Here is a 20,054-nt window from a genome sequence, read left to right on the forward strand (position 1 = left end):
CTGACTTATGTTCTTAACAGTGTAGACCCAGAAGGGTTCAAGCAGATGTTGCAGGCTTACTCCGGGCAAGTACATGAAGTTTTGTGGTTTCTCTTAAGTGTTTGCTAATATCTACCACATTGCAAAGTCAAATGTCCTTTCTCAACAGAGCTGACTATTCATAATACAATACAGATGATTTAATCTGTGGTTAGGACTTTCCATTTCTACTAGAGCTGTGTAAAGTTTGAACTGCTCAAACCTACATTATACTGACATACAAACCAAAAAAAAAAAGAAAAAAAAGGTCAAAAATCCCTGTCAGTGAAACCACGCCAGTTCACATGTCCGCAGTTGGGTTATGTAGTGATGCTATGACCCTGTGCATGTCCACATGATACTGTGACATTGCTCCTTCAAGGCCATAACTGAATGAAATGGGAGATTTTTTATGGAAGTTTTTGACACAACTAGAAGTAAATACATTTTCAGAACTAGAGGCACCAGGATCTCAAATGTACTTGATTCGGTTTTTTGCATCAAATGTTCATCCACTCTCTTATTTGTGACCCACACAAAAAATAAATGCCAGCTTTTCATACTGAAAATATTATTTGCAATTCATTATCAGGTAAGTAGTTTTAATATGGTCATTCTTTCAAAGTTGATTTAGATTCTCTTTGCAGTTCTGACTATGTTGTAATCCTGAAGAGATTTGTGTTGGTTTGGTTTGGTTTGGTCCCAGAAAAGGGGTTTATTCAAAAAAGTTCCTGAAGAATTCAAAGGAACCTCGTTTGACATTAGTGAGTGGTTTTGGACAAAAGCATTGGGTGATAAAAGATTTAGAAAACCCTAAACAATTTGTTTTGACTTCTTTAAACAAAGACATTTATTTGGTTTTGCTTGAAAAACTGTTTTTGATAATAAATGAAGACAGAAGACTGAGAGATTTGAGTTGCACAAACAATATATTTTGTGTCTGAAGAAATACCTCTGCTGACAAAAAATGTATTGTGAGTTTCTGTTGGTTTAGCAAAATAAACAATGGGTTTTGGTTGACTGAAGATTATTTTCTTTTTAATTTTTTCAGTTTGGGCAGAACATCAAAAAAAAAATCATTAATTTCATGCATAGCACTGCTCCTGAGTAATTCCCAGAATGAGGCAGAACAAAATCAAGTTTATATCTTAGTTGAAACACTGGCCACTTTGAAATCAATGGCAGAATTCCCATGAATTTCATTGGGGTCAAGCTTTTACCTTCATCTTTAACTTACAGCTCAGTTTTCCTACATTATAGATTGCAGAAGTGAAGGAGACTTTTGGTTCAAATCACTGCTGGTGAATCTGTCCCAAGAGAAACATGCAAAACACACTTCTCATTTCTGTCCTAAAAGAGCACTGGAAAAAGCACATTTCACCAACTTTTGTAATGTATATGGGCATTTTCAAATGTATCTTAATGTCTTTGTCTATAGTAAACCCTGTTTAAGATGTTAATAATTTTTTGACAATCACTTCCCTTGTGTCTGGATTTTGAAAGGAAAACCTAGAGCATAAAATGGCCTTTTTCTAGTCATGCAGTGGATTGAAACCAGCAGAAGCTGATAGCAAACAGCTTTTCTCAAATGTAATTTTGGTTTGCTTTCCCATGGATTTCTACTTTGCCTTCTGCTGCAAGCTGGCAGCACTATTTAAAAAGGACAAAAATCAATCACAGAAATCTCCTTTGAATGCTAATTTTTTTTTTTTATAAGCTTTACTTTCTCTCTGACATCCAAAAGCATGGGGAAAAAATTGTCATTATAAAAGCCTTTAGAGAACTTTCTTTAGAGCATGGAGCAAAACAGAGGGCCCCCAAAGTGGGAGTCTGCACTCTGGAGGGTCAGAGCAGCTATTTCCCGTTCCAGGGCAGCACCACATCTAGTTCCTTCTGTTTATTGAGTTGATGGCAAGTCATAGGAAAAATGCACTTTTCACCCCTGGATGAGAATAAAGCAGCATTAATTGGATCACGGTTTTATTTTTGTGCAGCTTTAAGGCTATGGCCTATCTGAAAGTTTTTGAAAATACAGTTATTTTTATGACAAAGTTGGGGTTGCAATGATTTTTGTAGGTCTAGCAAGTCATCATATACATCAAGCCACGGTAGCTGAGCATGTACTCCTTGTTACTGAAACTTGACTGTGTATCTGAGCCCCTGTGTGCCTAAAAATGTTACTGTTGTGTGTCTTCCTATGTCACAAAATACAGCTTTGTGAGAAAGCAAGAGTTAACAGGGTTAAGGGGATGTAGTGGGATTCATTTCATCCTAACCTAAACACCTACAGATAACATGGCATCCTGTCCTGGTCTGCAGTGACATTGTTGCTGAGATCTTCACTGACAGTCATGAAAGCTGAGACTCCTTGTACTCACTCATCTGGACATCTACTTCTGGGTACCCTCTGAATTTGGGGAAAGTTTTTCACTTTCGTCTGCTGGCATTCTTAAAGTTAAAATTTAAATTAGGTGTAGATATTTATTTAGTTTTGAACATGTTACCTATATAACTGTGGTTTTCACCAATTTTCTACTGCTGTCATATTATTCAGGTTTTGCCTGTACTGAACTCGGTTTTCATATGCTCATGGTAATATGTGTTTATGTTATCTCTTGCTGCTTGTGATTGGAGACCCCAGGGAGGCAAAACTGATAACAGCTTTCACCTTAAACCAAATTAGGAACATAAGTTTCTAACACAGTGTTAAAAAAAACAAGGAAGCAAATTTAAAAAAAGTGAAGAGGAAGTGAAATTCTAACTTCACACTGAATGACAAAGATACTGAATTTATGAAAACACAGGGATCATGTTCAGGCATCAATTTATAAATGCTAAGGCATAAGACAACCCATAATGAGAGAGAAAATGGTTACAGGACTGAGCAGAACATTTCTTTAATGTGGCAAATTAAAGTAAGAATTTTAGCTTTGTGAGGAGTCATTTGTAAATACATACGTACATCCTCTACCACATGTTTCCTCCTCCCTTACAACTGGACCAGCCTATCCCTTCTTCCCATTTTCTGCTGTAACAGCAGCCAAGCTTTTCCTTTCACTTGCTCTGGCAGCTGCAGTCCCACCCTCATCCTGCCACTGAGAGCACACAGTGATTACACACGTCTATTGCAAATGATCATTTTCCCTTCTGCCTCCCAGCTACAAATTCCCATCACTGTATACCCTTTTTAAAATATCTTCTTTATTGAGTTTCATCAGCATAAGGCCATTGTTAATACATCTGTTTGAAATAAAAAATAATTTCCCTGTGTCTGCCATCCCCTCTCTACTACAGAGTCTCACCCGATCCCAGGTTCCAGCCGTGATTAAGCAGCACACATGTGTTTCAAATAAAAGCTATCTTCTCTTCTCACACCCCGCTCCCTCTCCCAGCTGTAGATTTCCCTACTGCATTATCCTCATTTGTAACTTTTCTGCCTTGTTTTCAGCCATGCTCTCTCATCAGTGTTTTCCCTGTTGGTGAGATTTTCTTATGGATGTGTTTAGCATGTTTCTTTCAAAGATGAGGCTCTAAAAAAGTTATATCACTATTACAATCTTCATTTTAGACCAGGAAACTCAAGTCTGCAGAGTTGGAGAAATTTGCTGCTTGCTCCAGAATGGGTAAAGAAGGCTTGGGAATGGCATCTTGGATTCTCTACTGGTGTAAACTGGGGCTGGTAGTCTAGATCTTTGGGCTAACGGGCATATGACCTTGTGCTGGATTGCTCTCTTTTCCTTTTACTCTTTTTGGAGATAGGTGTTTTTGGGAAACATTACTTGCTTGTACTTGCTTTATAGATAAGATTTATTATGGGTTATGGAAGCAGTGAGGTTCAGACCTACAGGCACATCCTTTCAGCTGTTGTTCAATGGCCAGAGATAGTCTTAAATTTGTGGAAGATCAGAGCATGGGCCCATCCTTTCTCCCATCCGCACAGCAGATGCTTGTGCATGTCCCTAGTTTAACCCAGTGGGCCTCTGGGTTATTACCCTGGCTGCTCGTGCCTCCTACTGCAATTATTCACACCCAAACTATGTTTCAGTCTATAATGCAAAAACTCTCAACACTGAAATACTTTCCCCTTCCTTTGCCTATGCTGCTATGAACATAACCAGAACATGATGGTGCAGACAGTCCTTACACTTGCCGTGTTTATATTGTGTCCCAAAACTGGTATTGTCTGTCCCAGCTACTTAAAAATTATGAGTTTGTGCTCCAAAGAATTGCCAACACAAAAGAACTAATTAGCAAGCAGTTGTGCTTGTTTGTCTGTCTTGCCTTGAGCCAAGATTTTCAGCTTTCCTCTGTGACTGTAGTATCTAGATATGTAAGTATTCTTTTATTCTTTTTGTAAGTGAATGCTGGAATTCCAGTTTAATCTCCTGTTTTGGGAAGGTGGTGCTTTAGGAAGGAATCACAACTTCTGTTGGGGGTCTCACTAAATACTTAGAAATGTTGGGAATTTGTTCCAAGACTTGCCTCCAAAGGAAAATTTGTGTATATACCAGATAATATTCCACCAAAGGTAAAAGTTTCTGGTCATCTGTGTCACCTGTTAAATGTCATTACCTAAATAATGGCAAAAACAGTGAAGGAAACCATTCAGAGCATGGTGCAATTTTCTTTCTAAAACATTGTTTTGAATAAAAATGTCTACAGGATTGACAAGTGGTTCATGTCTTAAAGAATTTCTCTACTGTGAAATAAGCTTATTTAATTTTAAAATAATTTTCCACAAAAGAAAAAGAACTGTGGAGACCACAGTTATCTTGAAGTAGATAGCTAGAACCACAGTATCAGAAACAATTTTTCTGACAAAATTGGTAGAATGCCTGTGGTTTTTCTGATTTTACTTTTATTTTATTCTGACCTACATAGCTGACAAACTCACTAGAATTCAAATATTTAAATATTAATGAGTTGAATCTAGAGACAATTGATCTGATATCCCCCAAAAAAATCTCAGAGCAACTCAGAAAACCTGTCCAAAAAATCACAATGGTACTTCTGCAAAATACTTTCTTGGGCTTTGCAAAACTGTTTTATAATGGTGAAATCATAGAACAAAACTGAGGGAATGGTTGAATGAAGATATGTAATTTTCTGGTTAAGACTCCAAACCAAAAGGGTACCAAAAGAGTTACATTCAATGTTGAAGCCTGTGTATGTTTTCATAGAAAGTTTCTGTATCTAAAATTTGATTTCTGTAAACATGATAAACCACAAAGTGAAAGAATATAGAGGGAGATTTTGGATGCAACAAAATCCCTTAGTTGGAGAAGTTAAAACTAGATAATTGGTCAGCTCTCATATAAAGCTGCAATCTCCAGCCTGACATACTAGCCATTCTTTTCCTGTAAGACCATCTTGACACTGCATGTCCATCAAAGGAGTAGAAAGTTGAGGCAAAGCTGGCAGGGAGAGTAAGGCGAGGTGCATCTCAGCCCAGACCTCTCCAACCCACTGGACTGAAAGCCTGAGTCAGTCCCAGGCAGCAGTGATAAATGTCTGGCACCATTAGCACGTGTGGACTGGTGTAGACTACTGGCCTAGAGAAACTGAAACAGATGTTGTGTTTGTGGATTGACTTGTAAAACAGCAACAACAAATAAAACCCCCAACCAACCAACCAACCAACAAACAACAGAGCAGCAGTAGGTTCCATCCCTCTTTAAGGGAAAAAGAAGAGAAAAGAAAAAAGAAAAGAAAGAAGGTGCTGATGGGAAAGTGGAATTTTGCTTCCACACATCGTCCTCATTATTATTATTATTATTATTATTATTATTACTACTATTATGGAGTATCTTAAATGTGGGACCTAACTTAAACATTCTTAGGCTGGATTTGTCCCCATGGCCTCAGCCAAACTGGATACTGATAAACTGAATTCATCTGAAGCACCAGACGTTGATTACCTCTCTCATTTCTCCACTCTCTCCTGTTCAATTGACCTTAAATGGCAAAGGTGTCTCTGAGGGAACGTTATGATGTAAGAGAAGCCAAACTAAAACCTGAGATTTTTATTTTATTGTTGTTGTTGCTACTATTAAAAGCTGTTAGACAAAACCAAATGATAGGTGATTTCTACACTGCTGAGGAGTTTACAACAATCCACTCCTGGATAATTTGTCATTTTCTGAGTGTTGTCCAAGATGGACAGTTTAGTCTTAGGTGTAAAATAAGAAATAAGGCAAAGTTAATAATGATTTTTCCCTTGGCTGCTGTAAAGTAGAGATAACTGTAATTTTCCTGTTCCACCTTGCTTTCTGCAGATTCTTGAAGTTCTTTGTGGACACAATGGAGGCTGTGAGTTTAAAGGAAAATGTGGCTTGAAATGTTACACTTCCATGTAAAATGCATGTTCCTCTGCATGTGCATTTCCTCAGCTCTGCTTATGAAATCAGTACTCATGAGTGAACTCCTCAGAGCTCTCTTTATAACACTATAGAAAAGAAAATTGTGGGTTTGGCTCATTTGTTGTTCAAATAATTGTTAAGTGAGTTGCAGATGCAAGGCCAAATACTTTTCCGACTTGGGCCTCTGCAAGGACAGAAAGTTTCTTGGGATCGGATCAAAAGATGAGAAAGCAAAGCAAGACTTGCAGAAGTTAGAATTTGTCTCAAACCATCTTTTATTTTTCACTGCTGGAAGCAGTCCATCAGCAGGAACCAGGATAATACAAGTATACACTATGATTTCCAAACGCCAGTGGAATTTTCAGGCCTGATGGTAGAAGTGCTTTATCTCAAATAACCTCATGTCATTCCCTTGTTGGTTCTGCAGCAGAGTTGTGAAAAGTCACTATGTGCAGGCAAGCATGTGTGTGCATCATGTAGGATGCGTGCTGCAGTCTCTGCATGATCAGCTGCATTTGGCAGCTATCAACCATAACAGCTTCCTCTTCACAAGTCCAATGACAGCCTCTTCTTTTGTACTCCCACCATACTGTCAATGGATTAAAGAGCCATCTATGCCTTCAAACTTCAAGGCATGAGTATTTTCATACTGAGCCCTGTATTTGACTCCTCTCCAGTTAGTCCACATACATGCAACTGGTTTCATGGCTGGATTATTCTGTTCCTCCAGTGAAGTGGAAATATTTTACAGATTTTTTTCTCACAGTTGAGCTGTTCATGTCTGCTACAAAATGTGTGCTCTCTGTCTGGATCTGCTGATAACTAACAAGGGCTGAAGTGCTGCTGAAGCCTTTCTGCACCTAGAATTATCCTACCAACACGTCAATTTTCTTTGACCTAATACTCTGCTGCCATGTTTTTTTTAAATTGGCCAGTCATTCAGAAATTAGCTGTGGGGACAGACACACGCAGAGTCTGATCAGACAAGACTTGTTCTCTTGGAAGACTGGGCTAAAATGACATCTCAATATGCTACATGCTCATCCTTCTTCCTGCATGGGATCAGCTATCCTACACCCTGAGCCAGGACCATTCATGTTATGTGCACACAGCCATTAGGAACACAACCACATGGAGAGAACATTTTATGCTGTACGACGTGGGATTTCCCAATACTGTTTGGCCTTGTTGCTGTTTGTGCGATAGATCCATTCTACCAGTTTCAAGTCTGTGTGGTCAAAAGCTAGGCACTTCTCACTCAAGCTTGTTACAAGGTGTCTCCAGGTACATCCAGAAGATTTAATGAGTCTTAGAAATCACATGACCTTTTTCAGTGTTTAAAAGTAAGTCTTCTAATCAAAGGTGATCATTGTCCATTCTATAGTCAGTAAATAAATACTTCCGGGAGAGTCACTCATCCTGAGAGAAAGAAGTAGTGCTAAGAGCAGGCAGTGGTACATTTTCAGACCAGTCAGACTCATCCGTGTCTCTCCAATGGCTGGAGAAAGATAGATAAGTAGATATGTGTTGAGATATGTGTTGACTTCACTGGGAATTACTCAGCCTCTGGAGGTGAATATCTGTCCTCAGGTGACAAAGTCCACATGTCCAACTTGCTGGTTGTGTAATGCAGATACATGGCTGCTAGGGACCATGTTATAGCCATGACAAATTCCTTTCCCTTAGTTAAACAAATGGGGGGTTTAAAAGATATAGAAACTGAGTATGTTTTTTCATGTGGTCCAGTCATTTGTCTTCTAGTAAAAAAACTTGGGGGTTTATGGTATTGCTCATTGCTGCTTCATTGATTCTCTCCAAACTACCACCAGAAGTAGGGCAATAACATCATCTTAAAAGCAGGAATTTCTGTGTCAAAACTGATCTTGCCCTAACTCTCCGTATATTACTATGCACTGACGACTGACAAACTGCACAGAAAACACGGTCTCAATATTCTCTGAAAAGGACTGCTGAAATATTTGACAAGCTTCATTCAAACCAAGCTGCTTCCTTCATCTTGAAGCAAACTTGCCAAACAATCTTTTGACAGTTTGTGGTATTTTATGTAGGATTCTTCAGTGTAAGAAAGTGTGAAAAGGTCAGTGCTAAGTTATACCAGTCCTCTCTGCTATGTTGCTGTAACAGCACCCCATGTTGGAGTTCTCAGCTTTTCAGCTGTTCATCAAAGCAACTTCTCTGTCATAGCTGTGTAGTGTCTTAGAGATATGCCAGATATTAGATAGGCTTGTTACAAGGCAGCATCAACATAGTGTATTTTGTTTATATTTACCATGCACATTTTAATACCTCAGCTCTGGTCTAATGGTTCATTTGTTCCAAATACTTTCAAACTACTGTAATGGTTTAGATTTTGTTCTTATTTTTTTGAAGAGTCTGTTTCTTTTCCCTCAAGATTCAACTGGATCTGTTATGTACAGTTTTGTGCTCTGATATCTGTTGTGTTCTGAAACACTGTGAGAAATTTTCAAACACTCCCAGAAGCACAAACTAAAGGTCAGTGAGATGAATTATTATTGTGTTCAGTTTATGAAAATTAGGGTTCATGTCTCTCCCACCTTTTGTTATGAAATTGTAAGCTTCCCAGACCTCTGCTAACCCGCCCCTGTGTTCTTCACACTCATTTCCCTTCCCTTCACTATCTACCCTCTTTTGTTCCATGTGGTACCTCAGTAGCCCTCTCTGGCACAACCCCAGAGGTCTCCCGACACCACTTGCCTGCCTTTTCCAAAGGTTGCCATCCTTTTCCAGAGGACATAATTAATAACATTTTATATGGAACAGCTGTTCCTAGAGAGTAAACCAGCTGTCTATCTAGACAGCTAGAATAAACACAGAATAAACCATTTGTCTAGAATAAACCAATGGTTTGTACCTTTGCAAATCACTTTTCTACCACCCAGGACTAGACAAAAGAGAGCCTGGGCTTTCTAGCACATTGCTTCATCACTCCTCTCACAGGACATTTTTACTTCTATCTATTCACTGCATAAGTGAAAATAAGCATCCTTTATTGCCCACCTCTAAGGTTATAAATTTTTCTCTCTCATGATTTTGTACTGTGATGTTTCCATCAATTCTCTTGTTCTCCAAAAAAAGGCGAAAAGAATTACTAGCAAAGCTGTGTAAGTCTAAGTTTCTAAAATTATTTTTAAATTTTGTTCCTGCTTCCAAAAAATCCCCATGCTATGTTTGATTAGCTTGAATTTAAAAATAGCAGACATCTTGGTCTCAGTCTCATCTCTTGCAAATCAGGAAGCCCTCCTGCACCCAAACCAGCCAATTCCCTAAATCCTGAATGTAGTTGCACAGATGGGAGAAGGTGGCCATGTCACATTCAGCAGAGTGGTGTGAAGGTCTTGCTGTCTTTGCAATTTGCCTGTACCCAGATGTTCTCTCTTGCCCTTTATTCAGTCTTACTTTGGGAAGGGTAGTGGTGGCACTGGTTAGGGATTGTCCTTTTCAATCCATTTGTACGGCATCTGTCACCACTTGGCCCATAGATGCAACTGGAGGGCAACTCCATTGAGTGGCTTAACAGAAACTGGATTACAAATGCAGAAATCCAAGTCCCTTTGACCTCTTTTCTGTATCATAAGTTCTCACCAAATAGTTATTTTTGGTTCTTTTTTGACATGAATTCAGGTGGGGCAGGACAAAGAGATGGGTGATGCTGAGACAACGCCCATAACTTCTTAGCACCAGGAAAAAGAAGGACCTTCTTTTTGTGACCCTGGTTGTTACAGCTACTTCTGGCTTCTTAGAGCTCAATGGAGACTTCTGGTTTTTAAATAAGAAAAGCTGGATTGACTTTCATGGATATCATAGGAAGTGTCCTCCAAAGTGTCCCAAAGATCTCCCTGTTGCAGAAACGGGAACCTCACTTTTGTCCAGCCTTGGCCCAGCTGCTGCCACACGCTAAAATCACCTTATCTCTGCTCTGTCAGACTTCCCAATAAATGCAAAGTGAATTTCCATTCCAGGCAGGATTTCCTATTAAGCTGTTGACAAGATCTGCCCACTGTAATTTCTGGGGGAGCTGAAGGGCTTCTCTAAGCTGGCTGTGTCTGTGTGGCCTGGATGCCAGCTAAACTCAGTACAGTTTGAGGCTTCATATGGTAATTCTTTATTGCTGCTTCTACTCCTGTGTTGTCTCCTTGTGTGCTCTTGGATTCTTACCTACCAGAGACTTTGCTCATATACACTCAGAGCCTGTCCCCTTCCCTCCTCCTCTGGTGCAGAAGACTGACAGGAGGAAAAACTGGAGCATGTAGATCAATGTTTATCTAGTGCATGATACAGTAGCCACACTTCAATGTATTGAATCAATATCTTAGTTGGGCTGCACAGGAATTAGAGAGAAGCTGGAAATACACAATAGGATCCTGACCTACATTACCTCTAATGTGAGCACTTTCTCCATCACCATTCATCCCTCTGCTGGTGATTCATAAATGAATGGCCATAAAGTTCAGCTTTATATGTTATTTCAAGGCTACTTGACAATGTGAGGATCAGGACTGGAGGAAGAGGAGTTTTAAGAGGCCTTAAGTCAAAGCTTCAAAGATGATTAAACACATTCTCCTATTTTTATGACTGACTTCTGCCAGAGTTTCCACAAGTCTTTGAGGACCTATTGTAGCGGGTTCAGTTCGTAAACTGGGTGGAAACACCAATTTAAAGTAGTGGTTTGGTTCAAAATATCCATTACTTACTTATTTTCCTTCTGTGAGATAAGAATTAGGAGAAAGCAAAGCAGGCACAAGCCTTAAACAGTTGCAGTACAAAGAGTTTTATTACTACTAGAATTAAAAGTAAAGAGAAACAACAAGAAATTAAAGCAAACCCCCTCGCCCTTTCCAGCACTTTCCTCCTTTTACCCAACTCACACAAAGGGTAACAGAACATGGGATGTTAGTCAGTGTTGCAGTTCTTGATAAGTCTCTTTCTTGTGCTTAAGGAAAAAAGGGTTTTCTTCAGCTGCACATGGTTCCCAAACTGCCATCAACGGCAGACCTGCCTGGAAAGAAACAATCTGCTGTGGTATAAAACATCTTTTCCATGAAAAATCTCACAGTTCCTTCACACTGCCAAACACAGGCTATCTCATGGGGTTATTAATCTTTTTAAGGATGAGTTACTTTGGCCTGAACACAAAGGCTTATTTTTTTTCGCCACAAGTCTCTAAAAAGCCTCTCAATACTTCTACATAGCCTGGCATAGGCACTCTTCACAATTTTCACAGGCCTCACGTGAACTTTTCATCCCCCATGTACTTCAAATGGATTAAAGAGACAAACAGTTTGTGATATTACAGCTTCTTACCACAGCATGCAAGAAGGTTTTTTAAGTGGCACGCGAAAAACGTGGCACCGCCCTCTTTTCTCCCGTCGCCATTTCCAGCTCCGTCCCACGGGACTCACTTCTCTTTCTCTCTGACTCTGACGCCGCCATGTTGAAGGGTGTTTTTGTTCGGGCTTTACGGTGGGGAAAGCCTCGCTCCCTTTGTGCTGCTGGCTGCATGGTGTCCTCTTCAGTTCAGTGCGAAGAGTGCTGGCTCCGCCAGCTCTGCATGGAGAGGAGAGGCACCCGCCGGTCCCAGGAAACCGCACCAGATGGGTTCAGCTGTGCAGCAGTCCACGGCTGGTTTTAGCTGCCTGCGGCTCTGGAACAGTTCCCTCCCCCACCCCAGCGACCTAGGGTCCGTGCCGCGGCATTGGAAAAGGGGGGGTAGGGGACCCGGCCTGGCGGGGCCTGGAGGCTCGGAGCCCCCCCCACCTTCCAGCAGGCGAGCTCGGACCAAAGGCAATTCCCGCCTTTCCGTGCGGTTTAAATATGTAAATTGTGAGAAGCGTCATTAGTCTAAAAGTCTGTCCATCAACTCAGGTTCAACCCACTACACCTATACATGAGCACCTTGGCTTCAGTCATGACTTCTTCCAATTACAGAATAATCTGAGCTCTGTTCTATCTTTTCTTCAAGGCTTTCTGTTACACAGACCACCTCCTGATGTACCAGAACTCTCCTAAACCATCTGCTTTAGTTTTTTTCACTGAACATTTGATTGAACAGTTGAGGAAGGGTTGTGGTCAACTCTCCACAAAAATCATGACTATTTCCATTGAATCAAGTCCCTCACAACTTCTTCCAAAATTATTCCATGTATAAGTTAGTGCACTTATTGTGCTTCGTGACAGAATAAATAGGGTGTGAACACTGAGCTTTTGGAGTAACTTCTGTTAACTCTACTGACACATTTCTGACATCTTGGTCTTCAGTTTTAAAAACAAGGCCTTAAACTCACAGGAATGACCATGACCTTAAAGAAACAGGAGTTTTTCAGAAGTGTGTATATATATTTGATATCCAAGGAGAAAAGAACCCCAGATGGAATAAACTATAGTGAATTTACTGCATTTTCCCTCCCATTTCCTAACCAGCTGTGGACTTTATATCATCTTTGGGATTTTTCAAGAAAAAATTGCTTTTAACAAGTTATTTGCAAAGAAATACAGTCAGACAATTTTTCACCTATCTTCCATTCTACTATTGTGTTGAAGTTTGAGGAATGAGCAAAAAGGAAGAAAATAAAGAAGGAAAAATGTGCCAGCAAGTTATTAATCTGTCTATTGCATTTTGCCAGCAAATGGGGAGTGTCATAATTTTTTCTAAATTGATCACCAGCACTTTCTTTTTGCAGGAAGCAGAACCGGAAAGAAAATCCCTGTGAACCTTGTCAACATCCTTGGGCTCCTCCAGACTCTGGATGAGGATCTGAAGGGCTCTGCTGCGCTTCTGCTAAGCTGCCAGAGTGCAAAGGTCACTCTACTCTCCCTTGGGACTCATCTGTTTCCATCACATATACAGACAAGGCAGAGGAGTCTTTCAGCCTCAGACAAATGGCAGGAGGCCTAAGGAACAAAAATGTCAAAAAAGAGAAAAAACTTGAGGCCCTCTTCAGAAACGAGTGCTCTGGTCTGGAGGCACACAGACAGGCAGGCCATATTATCAAAGTGCATCTGGCTGCATGTCTAGCAGGGTGTTTATATGGGCCACAGTGCTGGACGTGCTGTCTGGCTTATCTGTCTTGGTCTCTTTCTGCTTCCTTCATTGAGGGAACACCTTTTCTCTGGAGAATCCCTTAAATACTCCTGGCAGCCTGTTCTCACAGTGCCAGGGCCTCTGATTGCCAGCAGCGTCTAAACAGAGGTAGGTTTGTCCCCAGTCATGGGAAGTGCAGTCTTGCATGGATCAGAAATAACTTGACTAGGTATTTCCCAACTGAAAAAGTGGCAAAAAATGCTGAGGTTCTTCTCCCTTCTCCTGAACACAAGAGTCAAAAGACTTTTTGGACTACCCTGGTGTGTCTATCTGTCTTTTTTTCCTCAATATAAATTTTCAGAGTAGGCATAACAGTTGTGGGGGTTTTTCTGTCCCAAACCTAACAGTTACTGACCATCTTCAAAATGTAGAATCATAGAATTGTTTAGGGTGCAAAAGACCTTTAAGTTCATTCATTCCAACTACTAACCCACCACCGCCAAGTCCACCACTAAACCATGTCCACAAGTGGCACATCTACATGTCTTTTAAACAGCTCCAGGTATCGTGACTCCACCACTGCCCTGGGCAGCCTGTCCCAGTGCCTGGCCATCATAACAGTGAAGACATCACTCCTAATATCCAATCTAAACCTCCCCTGGCACAACTTGAGTCCATTTCCTCTCATCTTGGCACTTGTTACCTGGGAGGAGAGACTGACCCCCACCTGGTGACAGCCTCCTTTCAGAGAGTTGTAGAGAGTGGTAAGGTCTCCCCCGAGTTTCTTTTTCTTCAGACTAAACACCCCCAGCTCCCTCAGCCACTCCGTGTAGGACTTGTGCTCCAGACCCTTCACCAGTTTCGTTGCCATTTTCTGGACTCGTCTCAGCCCCTCAATGTGGACAATGGGATTCAAGGTGTGGCCTCACCAGTGCTGAGTACGGGGAACAAGTACTGCCTTGGTCCTGCATTGTTTTTTTTCTGAAATTGTATTGCTTGTTCCATCAATCTCTCTTTGAGCTCTCGATCTAGAGTTGATGTTTTACGAAATTCAAGAGTTTCCCCTCATCCCGGAAGAAGACCCAGTCACAGATCTGTAATGCCCTCACCAGAACTGGGTATTTTCCTGAAAGGACATGCGCAGCAAGTTAATAAGCTTGATGTGAGATGCCAGCATGTGCATCAGATATGACTGCAGAAGCGAAAATATCATCATGAGTTGACAAAAAAATGTGTATGTGGTCCTCAGGACGTCTACATTCATGTATGACCATATAAATCACAGAACTATGAATGCCATGTGCTTTTTTCTTTTCTCAGTCCTTGGAAAAAGACACTGGATCAACTAATAAAACTTATTTTTAGCTTCAATAAACTTTATTCCCTTCTTTATCATGTCCTGCAGCAAAATTTCTTGCTGTCTGAAAAAAAAACCCCACTGATTTATTCAAAAGAAGGTCAAAGGCTTTCTATGCAATTTGAATCTCTTCTTATTGTTTAAATACAGGCGAATAAATGACTGCTGGCGCTTCTAAGTTGTGCAAGACTTCTGGCTAATAAAGGGCTCTGGATCTAGTCACAACTATCAAATATACCTCTATTACATCCCCACTTGAAAAATAATAGTGAAAATACCCTGTTCCTCATACCCTTACACTATATCCCTTCACTAAATTAAGTGCTGACAAGGTGTTTGTTTGAAATGCATCTGAAACCAGAGAACAATGCTCTTGAAGAGTATTTTTGTTTGTTACAGAAAGTATCTTCTAAAACCAAAAAATTTCTTAAACATGCTCCAAACCTAGATTGCTCTCTACCCATTCCAAACAAGAATTTCTTATAAATTCAGTCTCTATAAGTTTTTTCTATTAGATACAAAGTTTGGTTCTTAATGTACTTGGTTTATTGAATGTTTCATAAACTGGATACTACAAGTTATGAACTATAAAGATCCCCATATTAGCCTTGAAGAAGCCAGCTGTGAAACCAGCTGTACTCTAGCTCTGACAGCACAGAGCTCACTGAAGGCTGAATTAATGCTCCAAGAAACAAGAAAAAATATTTTATGACTACAGATGCTTTGTTGTTGTGGTTTAACCTAGCAAGCAGTTGAACGCCCCAGAGCTGTTTACTCTCTCCCCCCAGTATGATGGGGTATAGAATTGGAAAAAAGGCAAAACTTATGGGTTGAGATAAAGACAGTTTAGTACGACAGAAAAGGAAGGGATAACAATAATAATAACAATAATAATAATAATAATAATAGAAGAATATGCAAAACAAGTGATGCACAGTGCAGTTTGCTCACCACTCACTGACTGATGCCCAGCCCACCCCTGATGGTGTCACCACCCCCTAGGCAACTCCCCACAGTCCTATTGTTCAGCATGACACTTTATGTCATGGAATATCCCTTGGATCAGATGGGGTCAGCTGTGTCCCCTCCCAGCTGCTTGTGCACCCCCAAAACTCTGTGCTGTTGAGGTGGGTGAAGAGCAGACAAGTCTTTGGCACTGTCTAAGAGCTGCTCAGCAATAACTAAAACATCAGTGGGTTAACAACATTATTCTCACCCCAAATCCAAAATACAACACTGTACCAGTTACTAGGAAGAAAAATAACTCTATCCTAGCCAAAATCAGGGCAGTTGTCTATCAATTCTGGTACCCAAACAAACTTTTAAAAGTGAGCAGAGACAACTGTGTTGCTGTCCATGATGTGAATATCTCTAAGGCAAAAGACAATTCCACATTAGGAAAGTTTGCTTTCTGATTCTTATGCTAAATCTCCTTCATATCTTGAGAAAAGCTGTGTCTTTGTTCTCTTCTATAAAAGCACTCAACTCCTTTGCAATGATCATCAATGTGTGGAGCATTTTTATTTAGGAGAAACCATTATTTCTTGATTATTTTGTATGGTAAAGGGTTTGAAAAGGCAGATCTGAGGTACACCTGCAATTGGTTTGCCTCCTTTCCTATGTCCATCTAATATCTGGTCTAAAAGCATGGACTGAGGGAATGGAAGACAGCCCATGCCTGTTGCTGTTCTGCATGCCAGGAATTGCATCCCAGGAGCTCCTTTTCCTGACGTAAAGGGGATTTGCAAAGATGGGGCAAGTGAAAGGATGAGGGACAACAGTCACAAATTGCAAGAGGAAAATTTGAATTGGATGTAATGGGAAAGCTTTTTCAGCAAGAGCCTGGTTCGGTACTGGAGCAGGTGCCCTGAGAGTCCCACCCTTGGAGTTTGCAGAGGTGTCCTGGATGTTAGGTCCTGGACAATGTGACACAGCCTGGAAATTAGCTCTGCTTTGGAGAGGGTACAGGCCTAGATGATCTCCTGAGGTGTCTTCCAAATAAATTTTGCTAAGAAGTTATGATAACAAAGTTGTAAAATTAGCTTAATTAGTAATTTGAAAATGACTAATGCTAACAAGTTCTGAAAATCGTAATTCCTATTTCGAGGGGAGATTTTTTCTTTGTTTCACAGTCTTTTTTCTAACTTCTCTATTAAGTTTAACTTCTAAGTCGTAGGAACCACATATTATCCTTTATGATGCTACAATAAAATACCTGATGGGATATAGACAGATAATGGGGGAGCAGCTGCCATGTTCTGTTGGTCTTGACTAACTGCTGTGTTTGTCCTCAGACAGGTAGAAATTCCCTGGAGCTCTTCAAATATTCAGGGCAAAGGCAGAACTAATAGTCAGGCAACAGCTTTTTTTTTAATTTGGCCCACTGGAGTGTCTTCATTTAAGACAATTCAAGAGGTAGACACTGGAATGAGTTGCCTCCTCTTAAAGTTTTAACCAATCCCTTTCCACCAATAAGGAGAAATTAAATATGAGTAGATGTAAGTGAAAAAATAACTGTTTACAAACAAGTGAAACAGCCACAGACAAAAAATAATAGTAAATAATCACTAGGTACAAAATTGCTACAGAAACTCCCTCAGGAAAAAGAGAAACCCTTGAGAGGTGGGCCTGTGGGAACCCCATGAAATTCAACAAGGCCAAGTGCAAGGTGCTGCACCTGGGTCAGGGCCATCCCAAGTACAAATACAGGCTGGGCAGAGAACAAATTGAGAGCAGCCCTGAGGAGAAGGACTTGGCAGTGCTGGTGGGTGAAGCTCAACATGACCTGGAAATGAGCTCTTGGAAGCCCAGAAGGCCAACAGTGTCCTGGGCTGTGTTAACAATATTGTGGTCAGCAGGCTGAGGGAAGGGATTCTACCCCTCTACTCCTCTCTTGTGAGACCCTATGGGATACTACATCCCACTCTGGGGCTCCCAATAAAAGGAATACAAGGACCTGTTGGAGTGAGTCCAGAGGAAGACTCCAGAGATGATCAGAGGGTTGGAACAAGGCTCCAGGGAGATCATGTAGCACTGGCACCAAGCACCAAGGGCATATGGTAATAGGACAAAAGGTAATGACTTAAAACAGAAAGAGGGTAGGTTTAGATTGGATAATATGAAGAAATTCCTTACTCAGAGGGTGATGACACAGTGCAACAGATTGCCAGAGAAGTTGTGGATGTCCTGTCCCTGGAAGTGTTCGTGGTCGGGTGGGATAGAGATATGAGCAGCCTGGTCTAGTGGAAGGTGTCTGCCCATGGCGGGGGAGATTGGAACTACATGACCTTTAAAGGCCGCTTCCAACCCAAACCATTCCATGATTCTGTGATTTGATGGTGCAACACAAACTCCCTCGCTGTCTGGCAATGCTCGGAGCAAATTCCTTTGGCCCCTTTGCTCAAAGTGAATCCTCGGTACCCGGTGCACTCAGTTCAGCACGGCGCGGGGCCGCTCTCGGGGCGGGGGTGAGGTGTGCGGGGATGCGGGGCAGCAGAGGGAGCGGTGTGCGGGGGTTCGGGGGAAGACGAGGCAGCGGTGTGCGGGGATGAGGGGGCAGCAGAGGGGACGAGATGCGGGGGAAGAGAAGGGAGAAGTGTGCGGACATGAGGGGGGAGCAGAGGGAGCGGTGTACGGGGCGCGGGGCCCTTCTCGGAGCAGAGGGAGGGGTGTGCGGTGTTCGGGTGGGGTGCGGTGTGCGGTGTGCGGGGATGCGGGGGGAGAGAAGGGGGCAGTGTGCGGGGATGCGGGGCCGCTCCCGCAGCAGAGGGAGCGGTGTGCGGTGTTCGGGAATGCGTGGGGTGCGGTGTGCGGGGATGCGGGAGGAGAGAAGGAGGCGGTGTGCGGGGATGCGGGGCCGCGCTCTGTGCGGAGCCACGGCGGGGCGCGGTTGCCCACAGAACGGCGTCTCGTCCCTCCCCCGCCCGCCCCGTCCGAGACGGACGCATGTGATCCTTTTTTTTCTCATTGCTATGGAAACAGAGCAAAGCAAAGGGTAAATACACGGACAATGGCTAAAGACAATTTTAATTTTCATCCCCGCTTAAATGTCACAGGTTTGTAACGCGCCGCCGCTGTAACCGGAGCCGGCATCTGCAGCCCGATGGGCGAACTGGTCCCCGAAGCCGGAGGAATACAAGTTCCTCATTATTGCCAAGTGGGATCAGAGCACGTAGGTCTGTTTAGACACTGCGAAGCATTGTAAGAGGGCTCTCTTCAGGGACAGCCATAAAAGCCTCCTTCTTCCCCCCGTTAGAAAAGAGCAGCTGTATTCTTCTTACGCTGACCCCTGAGAAGGTTGCCTGTCTCTACACTACAAGGGTTGCGGGTCTGCACGGAAAGGCAAATTTCATTTCACAGTCTGAACAGGGTTTCCCAGTGCAGGGTTGTGCTTTGGGTGGGAGCTTCGCTCCCCCCTGTGCACGTGGCTCGTGGCTCGGGAGAACTGGTGGAGAAGGCTTCTGACGTGTATTGCTTGTCTGACAAATATTTTGGCAGCTCTAAACTAACTTTACAGTATAATCCTGAGCAATCTCATAGATTAGGGTATTTCAGGCTATTAATTACCTGTTAATGGTGACTCCAAATACCTTTGACATTAAATTAAAACCATAACCACTGCTTATTAAACAGGAGAGACAGGCCATCTTACAGTGCCAGCACTCCCTAATTTTATATCTGGGGCTCAGCCTAGTTTTCCCTCGTCAAAGTCAGTGACAAAGTGCTCAATCAGTGATTTAAATAAACAGGATTGAATTGGTTATTTTATAGGTACATGAGTGCCTCATTAATTGCTGAGTGTTACAGATGTGAACAGGGTGCTCTGAACTGTTTACCAGCTGGTTCTTGGAAATGAGACTTCCTGGATGACTTTCCTGTTGAGATATGCTGCCCCTCCTTGTAATTCCCGTGGTGGTTCCTGCTTCCCAGCAAGACCAAACTCCCCATTCACACACAGGATCATTGCTGGCGTTGCCACCAGAGTTGCTATAAGAGCTCTGGTCAGGTGTCTGGAAGATACTGATTGCTCTGGGCAATTTCCCAGTGTGAGCCTGCTCATGACACACACAGCATCCAGAAATGTGAGCCACGCTGTCTGTGACAGGGCAAATCCCAGGAGCACATGGACTGCTCTGCTGCATCTGGAGCTGGGGTGACCTTTCCTGAAAGGACAGATTGGCTTTGACCCAGGCTGGGAGTCAGCATTCTGATGGATTTCTGTTAATTGTGTTAATTGCATCAGTCTCTCCTTGGCATTGCT

Source organism: Coloeus monedula (assembly GCF_965178545.1).
Source record: "Coloeus monedula genome assembly, chromosome: 1".
NCBI lineage: Eukaryota > Metazoa > Chordata > Aves > Passeriformes > Corvidae > Coloeus > Coloeus monedula.